Below are 27,306 nucleotides of genomic sequence, written 5' to 3'. Positions count from 1 at the left end.
AAAAAAATGTTTTTTTTTTATATATATAAATATAATCATAACCATGGAGAGGGGACCAATTCCCGAGGTCGTTTCATAATATTTTATCGGAACGGATTTGAAATATCTATTCACGTAATGATAGTACGTTTCATTATCAACGTTCGTAGCATTCATGAAGATGTAAAAAATAATTTTTATACTGGTTAAAAATGTCGCGTTTTGATTCATAATATTTCATCGTAACGGTTTTGACATATCTACTTAGGCAAAGGTAGCGTTTCATTCATGTTCGCAACATTTAACGAAGACGTAAAAGTAAGTCAAATATAGGGAGAAAATACCGCTATTTGAAAATAAAAAATGCATAGTTTTAAGCTGAGAAAAAAGATTTACATTATATCCTTCACGTGAACTTCTATTTATTATGAGAATAAAATAAAATCTAGTTTATACAAGTACCCAAAAAGTAACAAAAAAAATATTTCATAATGTTACAAAAAAAAATACAAAACTAGGTAAGTGGACACGGCATTCAAACGGTTAAATAGAAAAAACAATTGATAACCAATACGTTTTCACCTACATTTATAGTGTCACTCTTAAGATTAATCCAATATCTTTCTAACTAAAAACATTATTATCTCGTCCGTCATGTTACAAACGGTGTATATAATGTATTTAAATGTCAGAGGACTATATTTACAGTTTCAACGCGTCAGCGACGGCGCGCATGCACCTCGTCGCAGAAACACGTGAGCAGTATACAACTGCTCACATCACAATCGTATCGATAGCGAGCGCTATTTACATTTCGGCGACTGCCACACTATTTTCCTCGTGTTCCAGTGTCAAAGACCTGTAACCGACAATGCTGACGCTGACGTAATTCGGCGAGCTCCGCCCGGGGTTTGAGAAAAATATGCGAGTTGTAATTCTACATTTTTTCTCGTCTCCATTGTGCTGCGGCGCCGCATCAGCGTGGGCTCCTTCTTCTCCTTCCTTTTGTTTCTACATCCTACACACCGCGCTTACTTTCGTTACGAAATCTCGTTTCAAATGAGAAAACGGGTTTACTACTATACCGGGCACTGGGCTCCTTTCGCGCTTCGGGGAAAATGCGCTTTTCAAAAGTTGAATTGGTAATGGATACAAAGATCCGGGATGTTGTGGAATTTACGCCGTTTTTTGTTTCGTCCATTCAGCTACCGAAACTGTTGATGTGACTGAGATTTAAAAAATATTAACGCATGATTGTTTTTACAGATATGTACAGTCGTAGCGTTTAGAATATTAAGGGCGAACTCAATCAAATACCAAGATACGACCCATTTTATTAAATTCTTGCTAATTTTAAAGTTATCGCACATTTTTGGAAAATAAATATGTTAAATTTAGTTTGAAAAGAGCAAATGACGCATATATGCGTGTCCCGGGCTACACGCAAGAAAATATAATGTCGCATATAAGCATTCTCAGACACTAACGCAAAATATAACTTGAGATTTTTTTTTGTTAAGCATGTACTAGTTTGAGGGTTATAATTTTTTTATAAAATTATTTTAGTGACTAGTTAAAAACATATTTTGAGTACAATTTTTCATTTAATAACAAATACACCTAATTTTTTTTTACTTCTTGATAGTAAAAAAATATTAATAATTCCATAAAAATATTTTTGCAACATCACTACACAAAACATAGCTTTAGAACAATAAAAAAAATAATTATATAAAATATATTTAAGTATTATATAAAGATACACCACATCTCTATTTTTTTAATTCAATATTTTCGATAAAAAAATTGTAATACTAATAGCTTAAGAATCATCCCATATCTTCTCAATTTTAATAAATTAAATGATGAAGATACACCACAACATTTTTTTATGTTTGTGAATTATTATAATTTTCGTTTGAAAAATTAAAACAGTAACAGTTTGAGATCCATCAAATAATAATTAATATGTTATATCACAACCCTAATTTTTAATGAAATCGCAGTAGTTTGAGTTATAATCAGGGCCACCAAGAGCGACCCCGGGCCCTGGGAAAAAATTATTACGGAACTTATGACAAAAATGGCATTTTATATATTTTTCCAAATTGACTAAAATTTGGTTTGAATATACTTTGATCAGCCCTCTTATATCAGAAGTCCATAGTAATATCGGTAAGAATAGCTACCATATTTATAAAACGTAGTGTAATGCTTGCACTACACTCTCTGGAAGTTGTCCGAACCGAAGTTCAACTGAAGTCGGCCGAGGTCACCGACTTCCGAGTAGTAGTAGAGCCACAAATTTTATATGATGTCCAGACGGCGGACATGAACAACGTCCGCACGGCGGCTGCTGTCACGTACAGCTGGCATATTTGCGCGCGATCGAAAAATGTGCCAAATAATTGCAATTTTTAAATTGTCATATTATTAAAATTACGCTACTGATAATTATAAAAGTTTGTGTGGGCACTCACCAATACAATATCACTGAAAACTTTTCGGTAGTTAATATTCAATTTACGCAAAATCTTTGTCGGATTTTGCAAAATGCCATAAGGCATAAAAATGATACTTCAGAATACGAACACCACATCTGTGACTATCCTAATATTTGTTGCCGTCGATTCTAAATAAGAATTCGTTATGGTGTGACATTTATATAAACCGATCTAGGAAAATACATAAGGATATTCGAAACGATTTTTTTTTAACAAAATCAAGTACCAGTAATTATTTAGTTTTATATGAAAAAAAATATAATAACGATATCTGTTAGAAGATTATACTATCAAAAACATAATTAATCCCTTCTGGTGCCCTAAAATATTTAAAGATGTCAGTAAGAGTCTGTTGAAGTCCCTGATAATCATGTGGTATTATAAATTGACCACGTGACCACGATGCAGCTCTCGTCATGCGTATTGACAATAGGACGCCTACGCGCATACTGAAATTGAACCGAGTTACTCGTTCTATCTCAGTTTGTGAAAAACCATATCATTATCTCTCTCACTTTCGTCACTTAACACGCGAGAGAGCGATAGGAGAAATATCTCACCGCTCGCGCTCGAAAAAGCAGCTCCGACTTCGATCCTTTGTTCGGAAGCGCTTGAAGCTGGCCAAGTCGACTGAATTACCCCCACTTTATCTCCCGTTCTCGGTTACCTCGGACCACTTCCGAGAGTTTTTAGAGCGGGCAGAACCGAGCTCGACCGAAGTAACCCACTATATTATCCGTCCTTGGCCAACCTTGGGCAACTTCTAGAGTGTAGTGCAGGCATAATATCAAAGTGTGGAGCAATATGTGAGATACGACATCTGTCTAGTTAATTTAATACATATTTTTTAATTTATTGGTATTATTTTCTATAGAAATCATTTACAATAATTTAAATTAAAAAAATACTAAATAATTTTTTTTTTATTTACTATTTCTTTAGTTATATATGTAAATATATAATAATTATATTATGCATAAATATATAAATATCTGGGGTACCTCAAAACAGTGAAAGTTCGACCGCCGTACATGTACGGCGATACTAAAATGTGATACTACTGATTTGTGTATTGAGTACAATATATATATTAAACTCATTTCAAAGTGAAGCAAATGATATGTATAAGCCAGCCTATTTCAAATATATGCATACCAACATAACATAATATACTGTAAAATTCAAAGTGATACATATGACTAGAATAAAAATTATTATAGAGGAAGCCTTTGCTTTGGAACATTGCAATAAAAATCATCCATGTATTACAGATGGTTAGTAGCAAGGAATCCGGCACAATTGGACAAAGAGAAAAATACTACACGTTAACTATACTGCACATTGCCTTAAACGCAGCCGGGCACAAACGATGGGTGCTCGAGCGTGAAACGTGAATGGAATTTGTAATGGAATGACGTTTTTTGGTGGAGTGCACAAGGAGAATGCAACTAACAAAAATCGACTGAAGCGAGATTTAAAAACTGTGTAGATAGAACGAAGCGTATGAACATAAGCGTAAAGCTACACGATCGTGAATGCTTTCATTATCAAATCTCGGATGCGATGAACGAGCGTGACTTGAGCGAAAATCCATCGGCGCCACGCGAATTTTTTATTAATCTATATATTTTTATGAAAGTATAAATTTAAAGAAGCTATACATACATATAAAAACCTGCGTTTTAAATTTAGTGCGTTGAATCCAGGCGAAGATTTATTTTCTGAAAAAAATAAAATAATAAATAAATAAAATAACAAACACTAGGAGTAAATAAGTGTAAAATATAATACTTAATTTCAATTAAAAGCTTGCGCTATTCAAAATTTTATAAACATGACTAGGCTTTTATAGTTGTTAATTAATAAAAAAAAGATAGCTATTGCTTTTTATTGGAGCCTCTTCGTGACAGTTTTAGTTATATTTTCTCATAAGAGTTCAAAGGCCAAGCTTAAATCCATTTATAACAGAGCAACAAGCACATTTGGTTTATCATATCTATCTCTCATCAGCGCTGTTCAAACAGAACAGCTCAACACAATGGCAGCGGAAACGATCTCGTCAGGTTATCCAACTATACAAATGTGCCGGGTACACGCTTTTTTACACAATATAATTCGTATCCAAGGTCTCGAAATGCAAATGGGGTTGCTGCAGCAGTGGTGGTATAGATAGCGACGTCTCGTCATTGTTGGACGCGTCTTTCATTCGACATTGTCGGCCTTGTTGGGCTTTTATTGCTTCGGATCAAATAATTGTAGGCGAGCATTTGCATATCGCGACGATTGATGAGTTTTCCGTGACCTTTCGCAGATAAACACAATGGTTTGAATGGATTATGTAGCAGCGTTTTCTAGATATTTGCAGAAAATAGATCTTACACCCATCACGATCTTGTTCTGATATCCATTATACCAGGAGTGGTCAATATATTGCATTACATATGCCAAATCCCTCGCGCTATATGCGTCACGCACAGGCAGAGCAGGCACCCGCCTGTTTCAGACAAAATAAATCAAGCAATAATTTAGAGTCAACACTAGTGTTCTTCTATGTTAAGGAGCACATATACTTCAAACATATTTAATAAATAAAAAGCTATGATTATCACACGTACACCCTGTGCCATTTGTTTCCACACAGAAGTACTAGCCATTCATAAACAAATTAAATTAACGAAATTTAATAATAGAAAAGTGTTGAAAAAAAAATATTGAAACATACTAATACAAAAAAGTAGCAAAAAAATCAAAGCAATAAAACGTTGAGAATCACCGATTTTTTCTATAATTAACTATGTATAATAGTAAATAAATAACAACAGAAATAATTATGGAAAAATACGTCAAATTAACTCACTCCCAGGTGTATACTAACAAAGCAAAAAATGAACTCACTACTCAAAGAGTTAATGAATCACTATTTTATGTTTAAAATCTGCTGATTGCAACCCTTTTTCTTTCCCTTGCGTCTAGTACGTCAGCGCTCGAATATTTTATTTATTTATTTCTATGTATAACATTTACTCGATTCTCAACATAATAACGACAATAAAATAATAACGACTTTCCTGACGACTTCAAACTACTATTACATATAACGTTCAGATATTAGTTTTGAAGCGCTTGATTTATTAACCTCGATCGAAATCGGTTCGAACGCCAAGATAAAACTCGGATGACAAATCGGCGCTATTTTTATTATACCAAGATATAAAAAAAGGAGTAGACACTGATAAAGCTGCTAGCGTACTCTAGATCGTTTGTTTGATCTAGATTATATCTTGTAACCTCCTTCCTCTTTCGCTAGCCGCGGTCAAAAATTGCCCTGTGGCTCTTGACAGGATTCATTATTAACGCCACGACCAGCGCCAGCAATAATGTGACACACAAAGGCTCGACACAACACAAAACAAAGCTCGTTGGTCCATGACAACAACTGGAAAACAAAACAAGCAAACAAACCTCGCGTGTATTCATTAATATGCGTCGACCACGCCAATGCTTGCTCATGAGGAATTAATTAACGAGCTCGGGTCAGTTTCGAGAGTAAGGAAGATATCCACGAAACGTGTTATTTTGGAAGCGGAATAAAATCGCGAGGGTAGGAGAGGAAGTGGAAATGTCAAACGTCAAAAACGGATTGAAAATATAATTTCTAATGTGTAGGTAAGTAGCTGCAAATGCAAGCTGCGTTCTTTCTTGATAAGAACATAGCTGCGAGGATGGAGCGATAACGATAAGGAACAAAGTTACTTTAGTTTCATGTGGCGAATTCTCAGACGCATCTGTGCAAATAAAACTTTTTGAAGAAAGTATATAACGAGTTATATTTAGTTAATACAACCCAACGGAAATTATCTAGGGCAGGGGTGTCCAACCCGAGGCTCGCGAGCCGCATGCGGCGCCGAGTCATTTATACATAAACGACACATATTAAATATTCAAAGAATAATGAAAATTCGTAATATTCGCCATCGTGAATACATTAAAGAATGCATTACCGCAGCAGTAAAATCAATTACTCCAACAAAAGTCAAGACTCTAACTGAGATCACCACAGATGGTAAGAATATGGAAGCTGTTAAATTAATTCTTGAGCATAGATGCCACAACAGAAAACTCAAAATCTTCTGAGCTTTGCCATTGTTATTTGCATATTAAAAAGATACGTGCCTAAATATTTAATATGAACCATGCGATGTCAGATGTTGTTAACCCTTTCTACGCCTTAAGCGCGTTAAAGTCTGGACGCATAAAAGGAGCGCGATAACGCGCTTCACTTTGTACTCATTTCACAATCTAATATAAAGTGTTTTCTGTAGCGTAAAATGTTTTAACACATAGTGACATCTCTTAAGATAGTAAAAAAAATTAAAGTCAATTATAAATGTTTTTTTAAATAAATGTTATTTTTTACTGTGTTATAAATGTTACGTTTTGTAAATATTTATAAATATGTGCGGCCCACAGAGTATTTTTACTTTCGGTTGTGGCTTAGTAAACCATTTCGGTTGGACACCACTGATTTAGGGGACTGAAACAACATAAATTTTGATTTTACAATCGTCAATGGAGAGATGAAGTATTAATATAATCTAGATTAGTTATTGAACACAAAAGCCTTACACAAGAATGATAAATTGAAATTATGTTCGACAGATAAATAATTCATCTAACCACACTTAACCCTTGTCAAATCAAAATGTTCCAATTCCCATAATTCTTACAAAAGCTTATGTACATAGTACACACAGTACAATAAGAACATAGTGAACAACATCGCCAAAAACCACTCGAGTCGCATCCGTTTGCAACAATTTGGCAGTAATGCAAAGTTTAATTTTAGCAGTTCATTAGTATTCAACTCAAACGTCAACCGCTTTAATCAGGATACTATTTTATATATTATATAAAGCTCAATTGCGACGCCAATTGCACAAACAGACACGCTCGCTGAAGTACAGAGATCAAGCAATCTGAGCTTATCATCAGATATAATAAGCTGGTCTCGTTTAACCTTTGCCAAAACTTAAATCGCAAGTAAGTAGCTGAGTATTCAGCAAATACACAATCCATTGTTTGATCCGACACGCAACACTCATTATAATTACATCTGCTGCGAGTAGTTGAGAAAGATAAACAATGAAGACAAGACATCTCGCTCTCAAGAGTGCGTGCGTCATTGTATGCAAATAAAACTGCAACAAAAGGGCCACCATGCGCCAAGAATGTCATTTTCAGTTAAACACTGTTTGGATTCTTCTAGGAAACGGTTCAAGAACCCTCCGGCAGATTATTATGTCGTCACAATTGGTCATTTTGCAAAGAGATGCAAGACACTGTTGCCTGTCCAATAAAAATAATTGAAGCAGCCAGCGAGCACACGCGTCAAACATGTAACACCCGACACTTGCACACATTTCATTTGATTCTTATGATTATATCCAATTTGTTTGCGGTATCATCACGCATCATCAAACACTATTGTGTATTCTTAACTTTTGACACGAGATTTTCACAGATACTACCTCGTTTCAAAGATGATCGAGTTACAAAAACGAAAAAAAATATAAACGGTGCAGTGTTCCTAGATATGAAGAGGACGTTTGAGATAATATATAATGCTAACTAAAAACAAGTTAGATTTTTAATTAAACGCTATATCTGTGAAATAGGGCTCGCAATCGAATATTCGAATATTTAATTATTCGAACTATTTTCCCGATTTTCAATTATATGAATAAGTCCCCGAAAAACTTCAAACAAAATATTTTCATTGTAACGAAGACTGAACTCAGTATAACGAAATATACGAAACAACAAATAATAAAAACGTAATACGAACAAAAATTTGCGACGCACACCTGTTTTTGAGATAAGCGTTAAAAGATAATGAAAGAGGGTCTTTGCAATATTTTATTCCGTTCAACGAACGAATTCTGCGTGTTTCGGTCATAGTAGATACGTCCTATAAACATTTTATTTACAAATGTTTATCGAATGTGTAAAATAATTATTTTGTTAAGTTTGCTTCGTATTTTGAAACAAAATTAAGGCACATAAAGGACCACGAATTTTGGAGCGGCACTCGTGTATATTGAGAGAAAAACGACTACTAGTGATGCAAATACAAATTGTTTCATTCTAAGATTTTTTAAATTTCATTCAAGATTTATAAGTATAAACGAATATTCGATCTATTATTCGAATATCCATATAGTTAAAAATCGGACGAATAATTTTAATATTCGATTGAGAACTCTAATCAAATCGTTAAACCAGATACGGTGAATGTGTATTTTTAAAGTATAATTTCACTAACCGTTTTAGTGAAATCATATCCGAATACATTTTCACGAGTATGCATTTATATTTTTTTATTAGCGAAAATATAATTTAGCTAGTAGAATTATATGCTACTCTAAAATGTCTCAAATTTGATATGCCAGCTACGAAAAAACTGCGATTAAAAAATAGTTATAGTTGAGTTTGGTTAATTTATTTAGATTGGGTTTCGGTTTTAACAGCAAACGTTTCACAACTATTACAGTGAATGGGTATTTTTCGGTGAAGTTACATTTTCACTAACTAGGTCAGTTAAAATGTATTAAAATTTGATTTTTGCTTATACTGTTTTATTTTTATTTTTGGAACATTTTGGCCTTAACAGGTGATGTGTCGCACTAAAACTATTTTCTAAAAAGAAATTCACTGGTAGCGTTTACAATCACGTCTGTGAAATGATAGTGTTTAGAGCAGAATATAATATCACTAGCACCTGTATGTAATAAAATGTATTCTGATACGGTTCGACTGAAATGCCAGTGAAAATATATTTTTATTTGTGAATTTATGCGTAGGTAGCACAAAACAGCTCTGGCATGCGTATTTCTATAAATAAACATAGCAACATTATTCGGTTTTATTTAAAATATTATCAAGAGAAAAAAACAATTTTATTTTTCCCTGGCTCTTAAAAATAAATATACTGTTGAAATAAAAATATATTAAGATTAAAAATATAGAGGTGAACATTGAATTAGGAATTTTGTACAAAGATGTTGATTTTTCGTATAATGAAAATCACAGTATACATTTATATTTCAATTTAATAATATATGTATGTACCTATGTATAAATTGAGTGACTTTAATACACTCAATAGCGTATAGCTAAACAAATAAAAAATATATTTGGTCTTGGTCTGACATACGTCGTCAAAAGTTAAAAGTTTGTTAAGGTCGAAGCATTTTTATTGATTTCCAACAATTTATAATAACTCAACAAACAACAAGTCAAGATGGAAAAAACCTAAGTGTCATAGAAACACCATCTATATAAAGACCTAAACCGCACTTTTTTAATGACAACATCAGCGTTAAAGTAAGCGCTGTATTTTAATATACTATACATTATATTTAATAAAATAACATACAATATTAAAGTGCTTGTTTTGTATAAACGATTATTTTAAACCAAAAATATGTATGTGCGTCATCTTATTTATTTGTTATAACAAAAGTTTTTCATCTACTATTTTTTTATATTATACTAAAAAAATGTGTGATAAAATCACAAATTTAAGTTCTAAATAGTAGTTAAGTTAAATATAAAAAATCATACAGCGAGGAATTTATTGATACACTCGACGTTATCGACCCTTTTTCTGATGACGTCACAAGCGAGCTTTCTGGCTCTGCATAAGCGTAGGTGTTGGTTACAGTTACATCGACATACAATTGTGACACAATCGAGAGAGGAATTCTCGTTTAATTTGCATATATAATATAAATAAACATATTATTAAAACTTTAATATAAATACCGTGTGTACAGACAGTGGAATGGTGATATAAGGGAGAGATGGCTATGTTGTATTCAGGGTTGAGCGAAACTGAGCCAAATTTGGATGAAAATGTGGAAGAAAATACAAAATTTTTTTAGAGCTACTACTTCTCAACTTCTTTTTTCTCCTCCACATCTTTGCCTCCTAGCTGCACTACACTTGCACGCGTAAACTTTGAACGGCAACTGCCAGACACATGACTGATTGAGCGCAGTCCAAATGGTACATTAAATCAAATTAGCTCGTCGATCTCGTTAATTGCGCTAATTTCTAAATGTAACGTGCCATGTATAATGGAATAGTAATTGAATTAATCATTTGATCAAAAATAGACAGAGGGAATATCTTCCATAATAATAACGACCCAAACCATTAATATGCCGTCTATATTTTGATTTATCGTGTCGATGTAACGATAACAGTTCTATTTTTGCTTTTATTAATAATGATGCCTATTTGCAATACATTAACGTTTAGAATACATAAAAAGTAAAGTAAAACATAAAATATTATTTTAGTTAAAAAAGTATGGTAACATCTTGTGCCATCTCAGAAAGACAATATTTATGAAGAGCGTTTATTTTTGTCATTTTTTATGGACTCTCGAACTGCCTTCGACCTTGCACGATTAACGTGTACTATTTTTTTTATATTATTAGCTAAAGACTTTTACCCTGGTAAATATTTTATTTGATTTTACAAGTCTGTGTAAAAGCAAATAAAATATTTAACATAACTTATAATTGAATCGTACATAGGTATAGTGCAAATTCAGTAAAGTAAAAACTAAAGAAATTCAATCTGCTGTTGATCATAAAATATTAACAAACAAATGTTTGAATGCCATACAAAAGGTTAAGAAATTGACATACGGGTACCGCACGAACTGACCGAAAGGTAAAAATAGCAACATTTCGAAGTCTGTTTTTATTAGTTATTATAAACAAATGGGTTGCCATTGTTGAAAAGAACCATCACCTGCAATAATAAATGTATTCTATAGAATAAACAAAAGAGATCAGAACAATGTTTAGTTTGCAAAACAAAACCGAGTTCATATTTAAAAAAATATATATATACTCAATTCACTTCAATGGCAAAGAAAGGAATATGATTTAGCTTTAATACTTTGAATTTGAAATCTAAGGTGTATCAAAGTGATTATTAAACGTCGCTTGTAAATATTACTAAAAGCAATGGTACTAGAATCGAGCTTGTGGAACGCCAGCAGAGGAGGATCTGCGATTTGACAGATAATTTTCAACGACTAGGAACTCATATATAGATATGTTTCATAATCTTGAACTTCGATAAGTAAAAATAAAACAAAATCAGCTGATACACAACGCCACGTGCTAACCTTTATATCACAGTGACCCAAAATTAAACGCTTATCTCATCCTCAACCGAGATTTCCAATCGCTTTTTAACCCGGGACGGGTCAAACTTTGACCACATGTGGAAGCGTCCTAGATAGTAATAGTAGTAAACGTTTTATGTCACTTTTTGTGTCGTTTTGTTGTTATTATTGTGTTACGATCGCGACGCTCACGATAGTTACACAATTCGCGTTGATAACACAACGGTTCGTGCCTGGCACGGCTCATCCGAGTTTTCACTTTCAATAAGCGAGTCGCGCTTATCTCAATTATTATTCTCTGAAATTAGAAATTGTCTACTTTGGGAATATTGCTGTAAGACTGACTACCTGTAAGATAAGTTACACCTATTTTTTTTCTCGAATCCGACACATAATCTTTTCAGATAACACTCCGATCTTAAAAAAATATCAACCGTCTAGCCATGCTTTCTATAGCATGCAAATATTATTAATCTTATCGAATCCTAACCACATTGTTCTGAGTCTCATCCAAACGAAGTTGATTATGTTTCTTTTTACGTATCATGTTTCTTGCAGATAACAATTTCAATAGTTATTCTCTCAACCAAGATAAGACACAAACCTATTAAAAATATAAATGTAAAACTGTACATGTAATACGAAGCATCATAAATATACAAAGAATTTTCTCCCTAGAATTTGTCCAGAAAATGAAAATGTCATTTAATGTAATATAAAAAAACACACGCTCCGCATAACAAAGTCGAGCATGCACACTTGAAACTCAAATATTTCTACTCTCCGGCTGTAGTATAAGTTAAAACACACCAACTAAATAATCTAATCTATAAAATAACTCCAACCAGTAAGAAAATCTGTCAAATGTAAGAATGTGACATTTGGCACAACGATATTTTATGGAATTTGTGTAAAAACTATGAATACTATGAAACATTTTCAGGTCCTCGACATTATCAATTGCTGTATATTTGTCAGTGATGTGGAGAAGAAAGAGCAGAGGAACTAAATTGGATCTTTACGGTACTTCAAAATAAGCGAAATACTCGAGTACCATAGCTCATAAGAAAGTTCATAAACTTAGTCAAATGTTTTTTTTTAATTCGGTATAGACTGTATTTTTAAATCAATGAACTTTGTCGCCTTCGGGGAGGATAAAAACTTAGCCGCAATGAAACGACGTGGACGAAAACCGTGTCGCTGGTCTACTAAAGCCTGTTGAAAGTAATTATAAAGAAGTGTCTTCAGTAGGTGCTGAAAGACTCAGTGGATCGATGTGACTTTTGTACATATCCACAAATCAGAAAGTAAATTTGGTTCCGTAGAACTACACTAAACCATGTTGCTGGTCCACTGGAACCTGCCAATAGTTTTTAAGGATAAATTTGTAAGGAAGTAAATAAATTTAGCTATGGATCTAAATGTTAGCCGATACTCTTATTCTGCCGGCAATAGGTTGAGAGGTACTGATCTACGACTACCCTTTAAATATTATAGCAATTTTCAAACTCTCGAGTCACGACCGTGCAACCGCGGCGCAATTTAAAATGAATACACCCTGCTTTATTATGTATAGTAAACGCAAGATAATTGATGCATCAATATTTAATTGTACGTGGCACAAATGCTCGAACATAAAATAATACATAATATTACTTACACATTCGATAGTAATGTGTTATGTACATAAATAAATATTATTTAAAGAAACGATAAACAATGATAACAATCGTCGTTATAACAACGATAACGTTGCACAGTATAAAAAGAAAAAAACTTTTTTTTACATGTTTACAGATTATATTTTTATCATCATTCACAATAGCGTCTATGAATTATGCATGGGTGAAAAAATCGCATAAATTTACAACAATCCATTCAATTTCGAGTATCGCCAAACAATTGCGATAGCAAAAGTTCAAAGATAGAACGTTATCTAAGTTGATATCGCAAGCGTTGCGGTTGATAAGGTTTTTGTATTTTTTTTTTGCATTATCGATCAAATTTGTATGAATTCCGCTAAAAATATTTGATAGCAATATAATTCTAATTAATTTGTGTATAGATGAAGATAGGTTCTATGGTTTGATTTCGGTTTGATAATAAATTTGTTTCATTGTTAATACAATTTGTAAGATTGTAAGTATTTTTTTTAATTAAAAACCGCATTAAAACAATTGATAATATTAATGATTGTATTTGAACCAGTTATAAAAGTTATGACATTAAGAGTAATAATTCTAAAAATAAATTAAAAAAATATTTATTGAAAACCCAAAAATCATTTTTTTTTAAATCAACTATTTATATATTATAATTATCTACTACTCTTTAAACATTATTATCTAGAAAATATGTATAATTTTAACACATTTAGCTTATGTAAATTGCCCTTGAACTAGCTTTCTATTATAATTAATTAATTATTCAAATTATCACCAATTTCTTAAGTACCATCACTAATTAAATAATGTAACGTCTACAAAGAGATGTATTATTTTCATTATTTTTTAACTTGCGAATAGTATTGTTTATATACATACGTACTAAAAATAATAATTATGTTAACTTTAGTCCTTGTACTGTATTTATTTTATCAGTATTTTAATATAGAAGGTAAGATATAAAATATAAAATAAAACTAGCAGTCGTCCCTCACTGAAGTGAGGTACCATAGCTAGCGAGAGTGCGAATACCAGACCCTTAACGTTTTGGGAATTATTTGTTATTTTTTATTTATTCGGATTGTTAAAATATTTTTTTTTAATTCAATGGTTGTAATTATATGTTTGAACCTTTGTGCAGCTGTGCACTATATACAGTGGCGTAGCTATGGGGGGGGGCGCTCCGGGCGACACTTGCTTGGGGGCGGCATATTCGCGATGGGATTCTCTAGTGTGGGTTTTAACCCTGAATGCACTAAAACATATATAAATCCACGAATAACAAGAGCTTAATAATAACCAATTTATTATTTTAAGAAATGCTGATTTTATGACCCTGCAAAAAATGTATGGGGGGCGGCAATTTTAAGGATCGCCTTGGGTGGCACATACCCTAGCTACGCCACGGACTATATATTATAAAGTGCGCGTCCGAGAGATATGCGGCTGCTCCTAACGCATTTTTGACCGTTACCGCGTCACTGAATTTGCGTAAAATATTTTATATTTTTTTACTATTTGTCAATATAGTTTTATCTGTGGAAAACTACTTAGCATTTTCAATTCCTTTGAAAGTATTGTAGTTAAATATTTATAAAAGAAAACATTTTATATTATTTAAAATCTGTATAGAAAATGGAGTATAAATATCGAAAGTTTTATTATGATATTAAGTAGATATAAATTACTTGGTTATTTGTATAATAGTTAGAGATAACTTATTTGGTTAACACTTTAGATCGGAGGTTTTAAATCTGGATTTCGAGGGATCTTTTAATTGGAAAAAATATCCTGTGATCATCTGGTAACATACGAATTTAATGAAAAAAAGTTCATTACATTTTACCCAGACATGAATTTTAAATTAATTTTCTGAATCATCGTATTTTTAAAACAGTTTGTTAAGAAATAGAAGCAGACTAGTAAGTACTTTTCTGTCACAAAAAAATACGATAGTTATTTTTTTTTTTTGAATAGATAAAGTACACTCTTGACTACAATTTAACAGAAAATATTTTATCTAAGGGTAAAAGGTGCTGTCGACAATCCAGCTATTCTCGAGGAATTCCAGTTTTGGGTTCCGGAACATTTTCGAGAATCACGATCGAGACCTCTTTTGATGGCAGTTAGTGCTAGGACATCCGCACTTGCCGACTCGCCTATAGCTGTGGCCATACGGCTCCTTAATACGCTTGCATTACATATTGACCTGTTTAATGTTAGCTACAAGGAGCTGATCCAGTTTGTTTCATTTAATTTTGATATTTTATAATTTTTTGTTATGTTTATTTTTTTTAAGTATTGTTCTATTTATGTATATATACGTTTTTTTTTTGTTTTATAAATTTAAAATTTGTTTTCGACCATCGTGGCGCATTGGGGTAACCTGTTAGACCACGATGGTCTTAATTTAATCTAAAAAATAAAAATTACCAATATGGTAAATCTATTACCATCATATATACAAGTACCAAAATTGCTATGGCAAAATAGGTATGCTGCAAAGAAGCTAAAATTTCAGTGGAGAAACATATAAATGCAAATATTAAATTAGTAGCAAATTAAAAAAATATATAGGTATGATGGATTTGCTACTTTATATTTCACCAAACATATTTTATTATTTTAAAACCTTTAAAAGTAGAAGAAAAACAATAACAAAAACATGTTGTGACAGATTACAATTCTATAAATAAAAGCAACGTATTATTTTCTGTGTTAGATTCTGTTAATTGTGAGGGTGTTTATACAATACATTGTGTTAATTTTCTTTTATCAAAAAATTAAATGGAAATTTTTCCTTAAACAAATATTTTTGATGCTTTAAATAAGTCATTTAAGGTAACAAAAATAATACTATTGTACAAGTTAATCTTAAAATTCTATTAGTACAAAAAAATAACATCGCTTTATTTAGTATATACAAATTTATACAAAAGTTAATATTTATATATAACTTATTTCACCTTTATAATAACTCGCTCCTTTAATAGAATAAATTCATTTTACATTTAGCTATTATACTGAAAAAGCAACTAATTGATTAATTATATAGCTTAATTATATAAAGTATATCGAACGAAAACAATAAAAAGGAAGACACATATAACAAATTTAACTTTAAAAAATATTTTTTTAATTTAAAAAGCTATGATTTGTAATTTTAAATCTATTGGGCTCAGTGGCGTAGCTAGGGTATATGCCGCCCGGGGCAATCCTTAAAATTGCTGCCCCCCATACATTTTTTTACAGGGTCATAAAATCAGCATTTCTTAGAATAATAAATTGCTTATTGTTAAGCTCTTGCTATTCGTAGATTTACATAAATTTAAGTTTATTCAGGGTTAAGAACCACACTAGACGATTCCATCGCGAATATACCGCCCTCAAGCAAGTGCCGCCCGGGGCGGCCCGCCCCACCATAGCTACGCCACTGATTGGATTATAATAAACATTCATACAGTGAATATTTTGATACAAGTGGTTTTAACAGGAGTTTAAATCTGATATATTTACACTGTGGGGATTCAAAAACTGTCAATCTAGAAAGCTACGAAAGCCATAAATTTATAAAAATAATAAAAAAAACTATGAATAAGTATTTTTATACATATTCTTTATACTTATCAGACGATCGAGTTACGTTTTCACTAAGGAATGTTTAAAGGCGGAGTTAAGCAACCACATGATTGCTCATACTTTAACTTTCTAACATTCGTCTAAGCTTTCTCTGAGCATTTGTATATAGGATGTTACATTAAGTCACATCACAAATCACTCGACAATCTGTTAGACTGACAGACAACTCACAGACTCTTAAGATGCATCAGAACAAGAGATCAGAGTCACTAGATTTTTACAACTGCTGATCTACGACTCTTTTTTTGTATATATCTTAGAATAGTCTATATAGTGTAAATTAAACTTATTAAAAAGCTCTTATGGAGTCTAACCTACTGCAAAACTCATCACAACACTGAGACTTTAACCACAAAAATATCATTAAAACTTCTACAGTGCTCTAAACAAATAATAGTCGTGTAGTGAATGCATTAAAACATCCAATCCAAGCTGCAAAAACTTTTACCATTTATCTATACAAAAATCACATAGCAGTAGACTTTTCTTTTTACTGTTTTTTTTTCAGTTTTATAAATTGTAAGTAATGCTTAGTGGAATAGATTTTGTGACAGCCGCCGGTAATACACGAAACCAGATAGCCATTGAGATTATCTATGCTCATTAACCCTTCTGTGATCATGATTTTGCCAGTTTCAAAACACCCAAACTTAACCTATAATTGGTTAAGTTCAGGAACAAAGTCAACTCATCTCTCAAGGGAAAATTAGCAGAAGAAGTAGACATATGTCGCATCATAGTTAGTCTGCACTGCAATATTACACTATGTTTTAAAAATATTATAGCTATCCTTACGGACATTTGCTATGGGAGTATTGTTCAAAATATATTCAAACCGAATTTTGGTCAATAGAAGGGTTGCGATTGAATTAATTCAGCGAAATTGATAGAGCATTTTAAATACATAATTTTATCGAATTTATTGTATATATAATATGTTTGGAACGAATTTGATATACATATGGATCGACGTTTGTTTTGTGAGAATTAACATATAAATTAAATCGAATGATTGTATTGATTAAAATAAAATATTTGCATCCTGAAACAGCAAATAAAAAAACATAACACAAACTTGCAACTCACACCTGTTTTTGAGGTTAAACGATAATAAAGGGTGTGCCTTTCAAACATTTTGTATCGTTCAACGAACGAATTCTGCAAATTTCGGTCATCGGAGATACCGCCGATAAACATTCTATTCACAAAACTTTTTCAATGGCGTAAAAGCACTTTTTATTGAGAATATGCGCCTCTTGTTCCGTATTTTGAAACAAAATAAAGACGCAAAAAGGAGCAAATATTTTGGAGCGGCACTAGTCACTCGGATATATTGAGAAAAAAAACGACCTGTGTTGCGATTTTTTTCAAATTTCATTCGAGATAGTATAAATGAATATTTAATAAATTATTCACATAGTTGAAAATGGGATGAATAATTGATTAGCATGCGCTACGTGACGGAAACGTCGGTTGCCTGATAATGAGAACGATGCCTTAAACTTTGCAGTTTATTATTAGTTAAACATATTTAGTAACATATAATATGTTGTTTCAAAATAAATTACGATAACACCACCAACTGGCAAACATACCGGAATGTTACACACTCTCCTACATTCATTCTAGATCCGCCGGTATTTCCGACCGACGACGTCCAGGTGGGTCTCGTTAATATTTTTAGACTTCCGCGAACCAAATATCGGACGTCACTCAGCTCCCGGGCCAAGAAACCACTCACTACACATAGTATGTGTAGTAGAAACACCCGCCAACGCGAGAATCTCCATTCATTACAAAATAGTAACACACGATCGCAACGATGGTTACAAAGCGGAGTCGTTACGCAACTGCCACTATTATAGTAGTGTAACAAACAGGTAATCGAGCCGGTAATTTTTCGGTCGGTAAACACACTCGGCCACACTTGATTGAGCCGGCTCGGGTTTTGTATTAGAAATCTGTGAAAAGTGGCCGTTGAACGGTGTGGGTTAACGAATTCCGCTCACGCGTGATGAAATTTCGATATCTATTTATTTTTTCTACATATGCCTTTGTAACTACTATTATGTAGTGTGAATGTCAATTGGGAATTTCATTTGTGCTGATAGTATAACATAACAACTTTCGTTTGAGTCCAAAGTGCTAATAAAGTTACAGAACTTTGTACAAAATACACTCCACTGCAAAACAATCGCGAGTAGCGAAAATAAGATAATAAAATAGATGAATTAAAATTTAATACAACAAGATTAACTTGATAAGAAGATAAACCGATAAATAAATTAATGATAAAAAGTACTATAATAACAATTTTTTTTCCTTATTATATTAAAATCATCTTTCGCGTTTAACAGCAGTTCGAAGAGTTCTGTCCTGTATATGCATATACATTAACAACACTAATTTGAAATACATACATGTAACTCAACACTGCATTCATTAACCATATTCACGCCTGAAATATTTTACAAAATTAATTCAAAAAAACCGATATTATATTCATCTCTTTTTTCAGTTAAATAATAAACATTCAAAAAAAATTAAAATGTGTTTTCTAGAACACTCGAAAAAACACGTTTTTTATAATATAAAACTAATTAAATTGAAAAATAGAAATAATGATTATATAATACATAATTCCATCTTTTAAGAAATCGAAAGACACTGTGTTATAACAAATACAAAGTGTGTCATAGCGTTTAATAAATGTATAATTAACGCGTGTAGAAGTCTTTTGAATTAAGCTAAAACATACGAGTTACACACTACGCGGCTTATATTTTAATAATATCTTATACCCAGTGGTGTAGTAGGGTTAGGGAGGGTCATGGCGTCGCCCTGGTACTTTAATTGCAACGGAATTTACTTTTCAAGTATATTTAAAAAATATTTTGATATCAAATATTTCGTTTAAAATTTTGTGAGCGAACAATGCAAAAAATATGCATATTGAATAAAAAATCTAACAAACTCTCGTTCTAACCGATTAGGAACAGAGTACTTGCTGGACGATGTATTTTTTCTGGTATGAAAACAACTATTTCTTTGTATAATTAATAAATAGAGATCATAAAATGTCACTGAAAATTTCATAGCAAAAGCATAGAACATACTTAAACTGACTTTTTTGATTCTGAACCGCAGATGACCGAAATTTAATGTATAATCTGGTACACGTGTTTCTACATGAGCAAAGATACACAGAAATTGTCCAACATAATATTTCAAATTCGAATTATTTGTATGTGAATAAAAACAGTTTCATCGATATTGATCAGTGAAATTATAAATGGCATTTAAATATAAATACATGTGCATTTAAATAAATTCTTTGTTCCAAAAAACGAATTATTTGTGCATTAAACCTTCGTAAAAAGATGCGTTGCAGAGAATTATAATATTTCATAAGATGTTAATGCTCGCTCGCATTTAATCTATCCAACAGAAACAATTAATTTTATGGAACATTTATTTTATATATTGCTCATTTAAATTATCCTCATTTTAAATGAAAGTTTAATACATTCTAACTGGCCTATAAAACTATTGAAAACATAACTTCACTAAAAAGTGGTTAAACGTCCTCTTGATGACCTAACACAAACCTAACCTAAACATACTTTGTCCTAATAAAAGTTTTAAAACTAGTATCATATTTTCGCTAGTAGAAATATATGTTTATTGGTGAAAATGTATTTGGATAACGCCAGTAAAAATATAACTTCACTGTATATTACAGAATTAACAAGGCCCATTTCTATAATGAATCCAAATCCTCTTGTAAATATCAAAAATCAGTATTGAATAACCTTAAATAATCAGCATTTAATAAAAATATCCGAGTGTTTCTATAATTTATAAACATAATAAATAGTAGTGGGATATGATTCGATCTTTGCGGTAATATTTCGAGTAATTCGAATCATAAATAAAGAAATGTCTAGTTTCATTCTCAGATGTCATAATAAAATCTGGTTTGTTGAACGTATATTAGCAGTGAAGCTAAATTTTTATAGTATGTATAAATATAATTTCGCTGCTCAGTATCGGTGAAACTGTATTTTTTTACAAATGCAAATTTCCATATGACAGATTTACATAATTATGAGGTTACAATATTTAAAAAATCTACGCTAAGCTGTTTAACCTAAAATTGTTGATAATGTTTATGGACGTTTTGCAACACTTAAAACTGAATTTCATAGACATTTTAGAGAAACATATAATTTCACTAACGCCTATCGGTAAAACAATATTTAGCTAGTAGAAATATATTCGGATATGATTTCACTGAAATGCCAGTGAAAATATAACTTTACTTGTAATACATATTCACTGTAAATTATAACATATACATAACAGTTATAAATACAGAACGGTTCAAAATGTATCAATGCCCATCTTTAATATGAATCCAAAGGGTGAATAATCAGAATTAAATATCCTCAAATAATATAGATCCTAGATCCACAAAACAAGAAAATGGTTTCAGTAATTAATAATATTGTATCTATATAGAGTGATTTTAAACATTTATTTTTTCGATTAACTTGTTTCTTGTATAGAGTTTCAAATTTAATAATTTAATAAATAAACGTATTTATATAATTTTCATAATATCTATGTATAAATAATAAAATAAATAAAAAAAACGCGCCTAACATTAAAAAATGCAAATTCTCATATAAATCGCGGTAAATATCTTTAAATTGTTTGTGTTCGTGTTTTTTAAATTGTTTATTATGGTTGTTAAAATCAATCAAAACACAATATGATCCATAATTAGAAAATTGTTTTGGCTTCTCACTCTCTTGTAAATAACAAGTATATTGGAATGTAAAAAAGTTTTTTCCGAACGGCGTCGAAAAAAAGTTTGAAAAGCGCAAGCGGGCGTAGTAAAACGAGACACACTCGTAGTATTGATAGTATTTTGATTTTTCGACTTACGTGCAAAACGTCGGCGCGTAAAATAAACAGACCGGCGCGCATCTGTCACATCACCAGACGAAAGAATGTTTCTTTATCGCGCGGTATGCGTGAGCGTCGGCGCTACGTATCAGGACAACATGCGATGACATCGGAACGTAACTCGTAGATATTATTTGAGGTTAGAATACGACCTAGCGGCGCGAATACCGCACTGACACTGCGTTGGAGCTGAGGCTGCGGCCCACGCGAGCGGGTGGGGGAACGAGACAAGCTTTGACCAGTGGCGGTCCATGCGAAGGTCGCGTGGGTAGTCACTTGCTTCGTATCACGACTCGAGCGACTCTTCATATTTCACGATCCACGACACCTTATGTCATATTACGATTACCGATCAAGGTGTAAGATTTTACAAAAAAATTTCAATGCGCGATCAATTTAATTTTTTAAAATGGGAATTTATAAATAACGTATTGCAATAAAATATACAATTATATCTTTATTGATATTTCTATAGTTTTTTTTATATAAAATGATATATTAAATTCATTTGCGGGAAGATGGCGGCAATTGCCCTCCCTTGATTTTGCTAAGAAAATGCATGCCATTTAATGAAATACATATAATACTATGGATATTAATGAAATTAAAATATTTATGAAAAACTTTTGCCCCCCCCCTTCCTTCTTTAAAATGCTGAAATGACGTCCCTGATTCTAAGCCATAAATTCTCGGGTTATTCCTTAAAAATAAAACAGTTTCGAATCTAGCCCGAAAATATTTTTTTAAATATGTAATTTCAATGAAATCATACCGCACTACACTTTCAGACGGTAGATATATATATTTTTACCAGTGAAAATATAATTTATCTGGTATATGCTAGTAAAAATACACGATGTACAAATGTTATAATGAATGTGTATATTATATTTTCACTAGTGAAGTCCAAATATATTTTCATCGGTAGATATATATTTCTATTTACTAGCGAAAATATAATTTAACTGATAGACGCTAGTGAAATTATATGCTGCTCTAAAATGTCTATGTAACTCTATTTGACAGATACGAAACATTCATTTTCTGTTCAAACCCAAACCTAACCTAATGAAAGTTCTAAAACTAATTATTCTACATTTTGGACTTGACCTAACATTCATTAGGTCAAGTCCAAAATGTAAACTAAGCAAACTCATCTCTCAAGGGGTAATAGGCGGAAGAATAAGTACATAGTTTGTCTGCACTTGGAATTTACACTGTGTTTTAAAAATATGAGTGAAGATTACCGATGTTCGAATATTTAAAAAATTAGTCAAAATGTAATCAAATCGAATTTTGGTCAATAGGAAGGCGCAAAAAACAATTATCGTGGATTTTTTACTTCTGAGAACGGATTCAATTCAATTCTCACTTATTTTAAATCGTAATAATATTATAAAAAATCGAAATATGAATGCTAGATAAGCAAGCATATATACTGCGACAGCAATGGCACGATTATACTGCTTTGATGTAGATTCTAAACAGGGTCGCCCCCTTGAATTTAATGAAATATACTATGATTCTTCATGAAATCGAAATATTTCTAAACGATCACCGACTGGCTAACATTTGCCCCGCCCTCCTAGAAAAAGTTACAATGACTTCCCTGGATTAAAAAAATACGCTACCCGGAAAACTGACATTTATTGTTAAATGATTAGAATTTATCTACAATATTAATTTTATTTATATTAAAAAAATATCTTAAAAAACAAGAAACGGTTCCGCCACTGGTAATAATAATATAAATATAAAGCTCAAATAACAATGAGATTCAAGAAAAATGTGTAAAAAATAAAATAGAAACTCTCTACTGACAAAGCTATTCGTGAAATTGACTATGTTTGCTTTGAACTGTGTAGTGCAATGTTTCTCAAAGTATTTTTATGTAACAGATTTCAAATTATAAGAATCTCCCCTTTTTGTTCGCAGATCTAACAAAAAAAGTGTATTTGTATTCAATAATTATGTCTGTATGTCTGTACAAATAGTAAGAAATAAAAATTAGCTATGTAAATTTAGAACATCTACCTGGTTTATAATTATAAATTCAGTTTTATTTTTTATATATTTTAGAATACTGTTTTAATACAATGTATTGTTTTTTTTACTATCGTGTCGCATTGGTTTAGATACTCTTTATTCAATTGAAATAAACAAATACAAAAAGTTATATGTATATATAATAAGGCTTGAAACAAATGTATTTGTAACAATATTATGATCTAGAACAGGCATGGCGAACCTTTTTGGGGTCGCGTGCCAAAAATCCTTAAATATTCCTCGATTGTGTGGCGTGCCCAAGGAGTAAAAGAATTACCAAGATAGAAAAAATAAATAATTAATTATTTTTTAAAACGATTGTCGTTTACCTTAGAAAACATTTGATAATTAATAAAATTAAATAAATTAATAATTCACAGGTTATTTAATCAAGGTTTTAATTTTTTAAATTTCAAATTAAAAAATATTTTTGAACTTGGAAATCGTTCGCGTGCAATCAAAATTCTCAAACGTGCCACCTCGGGCACGCGTGCCCTAGGTTCGCCATGCCTGATCTAGAACATTACAACAGTCTAAAAGATATTTTCGGCCACTCTATATGTCGGTTGGCGAACAATGGGGTTAATGAACACGCTATTTCCAAGAAACAACATGTATACTAATCTAACAACTGAGTGGGATTGAAAATACATATTTTATTTATAAATATCTACTATTCAATAATTTAACGTGACTGTTATTTATTTCTCAACTCATCTTTAAAATATTTCATCATACTTTTAGATTTATAATTTATTAAATGTAAATTTTAATTTGGAGCACAAAATTATAGTAAATATAAATTGTTTTAATGTATTTTGAAGTAGTTTTCATTTCTTTTTCATATAATTTTTTGTTATAATTTGCACTTTTAGATTAACACACATATTAGACACTACACACATGCTTTTGCCACACATTAAAATTTCTGATGTATATATAACTGTTACTATATTATTATTCTATTCATCAGTGTTTGACTATCGAGTATAATAAACATAGAAAAAAACTAGAGCTCCTAAAACCACCATTAAATTTTGTATAAATTATGATATATATTTTTATATTTCCCTCAAAATTCTAAATTATGTTTTTTTGTTTAATCTTTGTGAATAGCTAAAGTTATTTCCCAATTCTTTACTTCTTTAAAAATACTCTAAATCGTCTTCCTTTTCGACGTTTCACTAGATGATTGTGTTTGTTCATTTGTGATTTTTGATGACTTCTATAAATGTTATCTGCGTTCAAAGGGTTGAACGAAATCCTGCATGATTATTTAGAAATATATATATATATATATATATATATATATATATATATATATATATATATATATATATATATATATATATATATATATATATATATATATATATATATATATATATATATATATATATATATATATATATATATGGTTAATATTTCTAGGAGTCGGATTACTCCGCGTACTTTTTTGATTCCGTGTGGAATCAAAAAAGTACGCGGATCTGAACAACCACATGCTGGGCTTTGCCCACACCGGATGTTCATATTCTCAATTTTTCCCCTGAGGATGGCTGGGCGAATCTGGCCGAAACGTAGGGACCATGATTCCACACGGAATCAAAAAAGTACGCGGAGTAATCCGACTCCTAGAAATATTAACCAAATATTTCTCCGCGAAAACGCATTCAACCACATATATATATATATATATATATATATATATATATATATATATATATATATATATATATATATATATATATATATATATAAATATAAATATAAATATATAAATATATATGCCTTAAATAGTTAAAAATAATAAATAAATTATATATTTTACATACCATCAAATTAAAACAGCACGATATACTAGTGGTATAAGAAAATCACTATAGACTTAAGCTCAAATCCCATATGGACCCTTGTGTTCTATCGTGTCTGAGGATCGAAATTAGTAAATACTATATAATTATAATAGATTTTACTAATCCACAGATGAATACCGTAATGACTAATTTCAGTTTGTTGTCTCACTATTTACTTATATGTGGTGATTGTGTTTATCCCGTTGTAACTTATTGGGCCAACGCCTGTCGTGTTACAACGGAAGATTTACAATAATAAAAAATGTGTTAATCAAGTATTTCTGCTATTATAATAGCAATAGAGGTTTTGATTAATCTTAGACCTCTACCAATAAAAAATTGTCATCTCCGCACACACCATAAATGCTTCTAAACACATTGGCAATAAATTCTTGATTTTTGAAAAAAAAATGACATTGACCGCAAGAATCAGGTATATATCTGTGTGTGAAATAAGAGTGCATCATATTCACAGAATGAAAGCAAGAAGGTCAAGCAATATCTAAAAGAATTTCGGGTTCTAACGTATTATTGTCAGTAGAGAAATTATTCAATCAGAGAGGAGCTATAAATAACGCTTACTCAGTTGTGATTAATAAACACTTTATTTGAATTTCTAAATAACAGTAACATCGCCGACAGAGGACAACCATTAAGTTTACATATAAGAGTAACGAAATCAGAGAGGGACCAGCTCGGAGTTTAACTCGAGTCCATCCTGATCACTTAAGGTGTTCAACTACAATAGCACAACCTACGCCATTGATATGCTCTAGAAATAATACGTATACTCTTTGACCGGTAAATAATAAACACAAATCAAATTAATAAATAAATCATTTACGTTACCGCCGTCACGAGACGCCTTTGGAGCGCGGCGGCCTTCACGGGTTACTACAGACATCAGGTGTGTACGCTGACGGAAAAGTTTTTTACTCCTCGCGGTTCACGGCGCCTGTTACGTTTCGAGCACACGACGAGTATTACCGCATATCTATGCCTCGGCTCCAATTTGGCCAAATTACGACGATTGGCGGCCATTGAGCGACGCCGCGACTATTCTTCTCAGCGGGACGCGAACATTATGCAATGGTGCCAAACGCAGCGGAAAAAAACTATACCCCTTTCCACAAACAACAACATGTGTAATTTGAATTTCAGCAATCCGTGCTATTTATTGATCTTGTTTATGTTTAAATCTATAATTTATCTTGCATCTTTCAGGTCACAAATAATTTATCATACGATTCCTTGCTCTTGTTTGCTACGGATGCATAATACATTTCCAACCTTTTTCTTTACTACACTACTTCTAAATTCACAAACACGTAATAAATTTAAATATTAAATAAAAGCACCGAAGCGATAAGATATTCTAATCCGCAATCGAACCAAAACCGTATTCATACATGAACAAACATGATTAGATTAGATGCGGTCGG

At 31.6% G+C, this 27,306-nt stretch overlaps 1 protein-coding gene across 4 annotated transcripts in view; it reads right to left on the bottom strand.

Annotated features, from left to right (window-relative positions):
- The window catches only part of LOC148238671 (uncharacterized), a 64,326-nt gene extending 42,184 nt beyond the window's left edge, over positions 1-22,142 (bottom strand). For 2 of the 4 annotated variants that reach the window (XR_015811691.1, XM_088200336.1), the window contains exons 1-2: positions 21,942-22,142; positions 4,149-4,204 (exon numbers count right to left, since the gene is read on the bottom strand). The gene's annotated coding sequence lies outside the window, so the exon portion shown is untranslated. The remainder of the gene's footprint in view (positions 1-4,148; positions 4,205-21,941) is intronic. The other 2 variants (XR_015811695.1, XM_088200349.1) reach the window with 1 other exon arrangement.
- Positions 22,143-27,306: the final 5,164 nt, after the last annotated feature.

Source organism: Plectrocnemia conspersa, unplaced genomic scaffold (genome assembly GCF_051122295.1).
Source record: "Plectrocnemia conspersa isolate PC_06_02 unplaced genomic scaffold, ASM5112229v1 ptg000001l, whole genome shotgun sequence".
Taxonomy (NCBI): domain Eukaryota; kingdom Metazoa; phylum Arthropoda; class Insecta; order Trichoptera; family Polycentropodidae; genus Plectrocnemia; species Plectrocnemia conspersa.
Note: the sequence above shows the minus strand (reverse complement) of the source record. Positions and strands in the feature narration are given on the sequence as shown.